Source organism: Poecile atricapillus, chromosome 18, assembly GCF_030490865.1.
Source record: "Poecile atricapillus isolate bPoeAtr1 chromosome 18, bPoeAtr1.hap1, whole genome shotgun sequence".
NCBI lineage: Eukaryota > Metazoa > Chordata > Aves > Passeriformes > Paridae > Poecile > Poecile atricapillus.
In genome coordinates this window covers 6225637-6232669 of record NC_081266.1, presented here as the reverse complement: position 1 = coordinate 6232669, position 7033 = coordinate 6225637, and positions in this window count along the sequence as shown.

Sequence of the window (7033 nt, the reverse complement as noted above, 5' to 3'; positions counted from 1 at the left end):
GACGGCGCTCGGCCAGGGTGACGCCAGCTCTCCCTGGGCTGGTTTTCCTGGCAGGAGGCCTCGTTCAGCACAGCTCCATGGCCTGGGCCCGTCCTGGGCAATCTGCAGCAGTAGCTGGGCGAGCTGGGGCAGGCCGCAGCCGCGGGGCTGTCGCCGTGGGCGTGCTGCGGGCGCTGGGCAGCCAGGGCGTCGCAGATCCCTCGGGAAGGTGTGGGCATGTGTGAGGAGTCACTGCCAGCCAACACCTGATGCCCAGCTTGGAGCCAGACCTGACCTGGGCCTTGCTGCAGCACCGACTCCATTAACTGCTGGCAGCTTCTCAACACGGAAGAGCTGAGGAAATATATGAAAATACACAGCAAATCAAGCAAAGATGTGTCAAAGGGCAGCTCCCCCTGCTCTGTCTGCTCGTACCAGCTGCAGTTCAGGCCTCTAAATGGAGCTCCCATGCCTGGGGGTTTAGGCACCGTGTGCTTGGGAAGGTTCCTGTAACTCACAGACAATGAATGATGAGGCCCCCATAAAACCCAATTTTATATCCTCGTGAAGGTCCACAAGAGGCAGCTTTGGAGCTCACAAGAGCTTGTTTGCTCTCCACAGATCTCTGTGCCTGACATCATTCATGCTGCTGTGAAAGGGATTCTATACAAGCCGCATCTTGAAGGGTGTCAAAACACAAGGTTACGATCTTCCATGGCATTTGGTTCTTCCAAACACAGCCCCTGAAGCTCTGTGATGGAAAGGGAGTCCCCATCTGCATTTACCAAAAAAAAAAAAGAAACCCAAGAAAATAATTCCAGCTCTCATTGCTGGAGGGAAATAAAGAAAAATGTAGACTCAGAGAACAGTAAAGGCTCAGAAACAAGAATCAAATCCACAAAAAAACTCCTGAGTGAAAAACAAGAACTTAAGCACATGAGCAAATACGTTTTGGGGCATGAATCATGGTGTCCTCTGGTTTTGTGGGCTTCTTTGGGTTTGGGGGATTTTTTTCCTTTGGGTTTTTTGGGGGAGTTTTTCTTTGGGTTTTTGCAGTTGTGTATAATTACAGTCCCAGGATGTGATGAGACATTTAGTGATTTGGTGTAACTTCAGCTGCCACAGGTGGTGCTGGCAGGTAGGTGCTGTGCACATCCTGGAAAATCCATGTCTCAAGCTGAAAATTCAGAGTTATTGCTTCAGGATGTCAACCACAGAAAATACAGAATACATACATGATTGCACTTAAATTACATGAGGGAACTCTGGCTTTACCTTTTCAAAAGTACATGACAGGATTCTGAGCTAGAACTCATTGGTTTCTACATCTTTAGTTTCTTGAATGTGCAAATGCACACAGACACTTTTTTTTTTTTCATGAGCAAGCCCTTGAGGTGGCCCAAGGGCTGTGTGTGCCATGGGAGCATCAGTATCCATGCACATCCATCCTTTTTCTGGTGGCTGGGCCCCAGGACCACATTCATGACAACATCTGAGTGCCTTGGAAGAAAACCATTTATTGCCATGTGGTTTCTTCCTTCTTTGTATCTTGTGACTGCACTGGGGCTTTGGTTAGTGAAGTTTCCATCTCTGCCTACTTGGTGTGTTTTAGTGCTGCTGTTTGTGCAAGCCCATACATTACCCATGCTATCAGTCAATTAATAAATTTATTTATTTAGAAGCCACAGTGTCCAGGGATTATATTTGTGTTCCCTTCAGCTCTCACTGTGAAGGTGAGACTATTAAGCAAAGGCATTTGTCATCGCTTTGGAGCCTACAAAACACAGTGGTTTTCATACAAAGGCTTTATTGTCACCAGGCTGGTTTGCAGGAGGACGTGAGAGCAGCACAGCCAGGAGCTGCAGAGCCTCGCTGACACCCTCCAGTTTGGGATTTGTGGGACCCAGAAATAAAACCAGGAAATGTGCTGTAAACAGCGCCTGTCCCCAGGCTGTGACACCCTCCCAGGCAGCAGCAGCCACCGCACACCTGGCAGACACACATTGTATCACACATCATATCACACATCTCCCTGCCTGCTGCCCTCCTAACACCTCCTAACACCATCCTGCTCTGCACACTGCTGCTCCCAGCTCAGCAGCCTCTGGCACTGCCTCAGCTGCCTGCTGCCAGGGTGGCACTGGTGGCACTGGCAGCACTGGTGGCACTGGTGGCACTGGTGGCACTGGCAGCACTGGTGGCACTGGTGGCAGGGCAGCACTGGTCGCACCCTCCTGGCTTGGTGTTTCAGCACATTTCATTTCCTTCCCTTCCAGCTGCCAGGCCACAGAGGACGTGCCACCCTCCCCAGAAGCCAGCTGCGTCACCTGTGTGTCCCCAGGGCCAGCAGGGCGTCAGGCTGGCCCCACAGACAGGAGTGCCGAGCCAGCAGGGACGCAGAGACACCCAGCGAGCCCAGGGAGTGGCTCTCACCCCAGCTTTGGGGTTTGTGGGGCTCTGCCCTCCATGGCCACCTGCAGCCTGTGGGGCCAGGCAGGGAGAGGAGGCTGGACCCTCTTCACCCATCCTGTGCCTCTCTCCACTGGCAGCACCCAACACGTCTCCATGGGAAAGCTGGATGTAATATCTGAACTGTGTTTGTTTCCTCCTTTAGCTGACATTGCTCTGTGGGGTGTAAACCCAGTGATCATCAGGAGAATAATCCCCTTTTCACCTCATCAGTGCTAGATCCAGCCAGAGGTGGGGGGAAGGAAGGGAAGGAAGGGAGGGAAGGGAGGGAAGGGAAGGAAGGGAAGGAAGGGAAGGAAGGGAAGGGAGGGAGGGAGGGAGGAAGGAAGGGAGGGAGGGAGGGAGGGAGGGAGGGAGGGAGGGAGGGAGGGAGGGAGGGAGGGAGGGAGGGAGGGAGGGAGGGAGGGAGGGAGGGAGGGAGGGAGGAAGGGAGGAAGGGAGGAAGGGAGGAAGGGAGGAAGGAAGGAAGGAAGGAAGGAAGGAAGGAAGGAAGGAAGGAAGGAAGGAAGGAAGGAAGGAAGGAAGGAAGGAAGGAAGGAAGGAAGGAAGGAAGGAAGGAAGGAAGGAAGGAAGGAAGGAAGGAAGGAAGGAAGGAAGGAAGGAAGGAAGGAAGGAAGGAAGGAAGGAAGGAAGGAAGGAAGGAAGGAAGGAACAGAAGATCTCTGACAGATACCAGCCAGGGCCTTGTGTGCACTTTCCCCAAAACCACCTGTGGATGCTCAGCTGTTGGGAGACGTCTTCCTGCCAGATTCGTGGGACTTGAGCATCACCCCGCTAATCTGGAGGGAGAGGGCTGGCAGGGCAACCATCCCCTTTGGGTTTCGCTGCTCTCTGCTGCACAGCCACGTGCTGTGGCCCCTGCTGAAGCCCATCCCAGGTTAGCAGCACACCCGTGTTTAATTACACGGCGGAGCTCGTTACCACAGGAAGCGGGGGAGGCCAAGAACGAAGGCTTTAGAGCGGGATGGGCCATTCGAACGGACAACAAGAATATCCAGAGTTGTCATAACTCATGCTGATAACAATTTTGGAAAGGATGTACAACTCCTCACCTCGGGGTTTAAGCCAGCTAGGAGAGACTGAGGGACTTGGTCGGAGAGGAGGGGAGTTGAGGGGCAGATTACCTCACTGTCTGGCTATGGCCGTGGCCCCGTGCCTCCCCAAAGCACGCAGCTGTGGTGGCACAGGCCTTGGGAGCCTGAGCTGGCCTCAGGGCCACCTCCTGTCCCCTTTGCCAGCAGTGCCATGGCACAGGTGACACTCGTCTGCCCACAGGAGGGAGGGACTGGGGATCTCTCCCAGCTCCTTGGAACAGAAGCTGCCAGGGCCCTGTCCATCCCTAGGCCACAGGGGATGCAGAGCAGCTCTCCCAGAGCAGCCTGTGCTCGGGCTGTCCCTGCAGCAGCAGTGAGGGCTGCTGGGGCTGCCTGGGAGCTGCCCTGCTCCCTGGGGCCAGCGGTGCTGCTGGGGGCCGCCGAGGGGGGCAGTTACACTTTAACCCAGCCAGCCCACAGAAGCCACTGCTGGGAGTGCCTGTCTAATGATTAAAGGGCTAAATGAGGAGACCTGAACTCCCTGTGCTCTCCCCAGCCCTGCTGCCAGCTTCTGTGGAGACAGGCGAGCCAGGGCTTCACCCCACTGCGGCTGCCAGGCCAGCCTGGTGACTGCTGCATCCTTTAAACCCCGGATTCTTCCCTGGTTATCTCATCTCTTGGCTTCCTAAACCCAGTAGATGGCTTGGCTCACCCCTTCGCACCAGGACTGGGGAGGAAGAGCAAGGAGGAGAGCTGCAGCCGTGGGAGAGCCATTCCCTGGCCTGCTCTCCAGCTCTTGGCATTCAGGAGCACAGCTCCAGACACTGAACCCCCTGATGGGTTCCCAGATCTGTGTGTTGCAGGACCAGGAGGGCCAGAGGGTGACATGTAGCCACGGACCGTGGAGAGGTAGCCTGGCTCTGGCAGGGCTGCACATGGCAGCCAGCATTGCAGGCTGTCTCCATCTGACCTCTGGAGCAGCCCCCAGCCAGCAGGACCGTCCAGGCAGGGAGATCAATCCCAGGGACCCTACTAGTGCATCCCTGAGGTGAGGAAAGGTGTTTGCACATTGCTCAGCTGCCGCATTCCCTTTGTGTCCTGCGCTGGCAGAAGGGAAGAGAACGCCTGGAGATGTCCACCCATAAGGCAGCAGCTTCTCCCTATCCCACAGGATGACCAGTGCCCAGCCCCTGTCTGGCTCCTGTCTTTTCTCAGCAGGGTGTCCCTGGGTCCAGGATGGATTTTTCTCGGTGATGTCAAGCCAGATGAATCCTGGTTTAATTGACCGTGAGTGAAATCGTTCTTTGATGGTTAATGTTATACTTGGGGCTGGGAAAACTACTGCAAAATCATAGCAATTAAAGCTGGAAATGATTCAAGTCATCTAATTTATTTTCTCTCCCCCTCGCTGTCTGTCCCTGGCACAGGGGCAGGGAGGCTCCCAACGCCTCCCCTGCTTTGTCGGGTCCTGCCTCTGACTCAAGGAGCAGAGCATCCGCGTGTCCCTGGGGAGACAATTCCATCATTTGAAAGACGTCAACATTAGAAAATGTTTCAGAAGTTCAGCCTATATTTCCTTTTGTGGAGTGCCACAGATTCTCAGGTGATGAGCTTGACGCTCCGAGGAAAGTGGCTGCTTCCCACGAGGGCAGGCCGGGAACGGGGCCGTGCTTTCCTTCGGTGTCTGCAGGGGCAGGTAGGGAATGTGGGGGTGGGTCAATGAAGGATTTCACACCTGCAAGGCAGGTCAGATCAGGTAGCTTGTCTGGAACGAGCTCTCCTTTGGCAGGAGCTCAAGATTTTTTCTTTTTCCTTTTTTTTTTTTTTTTTTTCCATTTCCAGATTTTTATTCCGCGAATTCCACCTTGACTCATAACAATCTCACTGCTGGAAACGTGTCCAGCTCCTCACAAATTCACTTCTTTTCACTTGCTTCTACTACTGGTAGTAATCCCAGCACAGGGATTGCCCCCATCAGGGGCAAGTGGTAAGGGACAAAAAAAGGTGCATGTCAATGAAAGAAGAAGGGAGACTATTCCTTCTCCTTGAAAGCTGTCCCAGGATAGGCATCATCTCAGCCTCAGCCCTACCCTGGATGGAGAGAGCACACAGGATGGGCTGGCCAGGGGGAAGATGATTGTGCAGGTGCAACAGGGATGGAAAAAACTTCCCAAGAGATGAGAGCTTATGAGCACCACAGGACTGCTAGGCTGGGCTACACCTGCGTTAAGAGAAGTTGGAGCCACGTGGCTGAGTTTCCAGTGATAAGGTCTTCTGTTTCTCAGTGTATTCTGCAGGGTCCTGCCCTTAACTGAGAGGGATTCATATTCCTTAATACATTTTAAATTGCTCTCCTCCTCTGCAGAGTGAGCTTAGCGTTTCCACATCTCAAAGGGTTTGAGCTCTTCCCCATCCTCCTCCTGCTCACTGGTAGCAGAGACCAGTGAGGGGAGAGGCACAAGATCCACTGCTGTAGCAGAAGAGCAGGAGGAGCATGAGGACAATTGGAGCCATAGGAATGTTGCAGTGAGATGAAGAGAAATAAAACAGCTTGTGCTGTGCAGGTTAAACTGCTGTTCGCAACGGAGCAGATGGAACATCTTCCTTGGCTGTGCTGTGCAGTGTCTCCCACCAGTATTAGTCACATCCCAGACTCTGGTCACAGACTAGAGTCCACATCCTGCCCAGACCCACTTGTGGATCCTGCCCACTATTAAATCAGAGGGGTTTAATCATATTGGGCCACGTAAAGAACACATGGACAGCACCTTTGGCAGCTGGGACGAGACAGGAGCCCCTCTTTACTGGCAGCTCCCAACACCAAGCAAGGATCACCCCAAGCACCCTTCTCTTACCTGCCCTGCTCTGTAGATGGAGGAATAGCTTCAGGGGACAAAAACCATGGAATGGCATCCATGGGGTGGTGTTTTGGTGGAGGACAAAGCAATCTTGGGGGGGAGACTAGGATAAAAGAAGGCAATCAATGTTTTTCCTTCCAGGAAGAATACAAAGACATTTCAGCAGAGAGGACATGGTAAGGTAAAGCAATTGGGGGTCTCCTGTCACCCACCCACACCAACACCAACAACTCATTCTGTGGGGTTTTTTGTCCTCAGCAGTGGCAGCACTGCCAAGGCATCCCTCTTGTGAGACACAGACCTCTGAGGTGTGCCGTGCACCTCGTTCCTGCTGGCTCAGGACACTTCACCTCTTCTCAAGCCCTCCAAGCGGCCAGCTGGGAAATCACTCCCACCCAGTTTTGGAGATGACCAGATGCCCAGCTGTCCCTCCTGCCCCTCCTGGCACCCAGCACACCCTGACACACACATCTGTATCTCCCTGTGGCCCTCCTCATCCCCCCATAGCAGAGTGGAGACATCAAGGATGGATAAAGCTGCAGGAATAAACGTCTTCCTCACAGACTACGCTGAGGCCAGTATGGTATTTCAGTAACCTGGTCTCTTTTTGGAATAATCCACACGGCCCATAGCTGAAGGTTTGAAGGAACACGGGTATCCAGAGCTGCCCATCCACCTCTGCCAGTGCTGCCT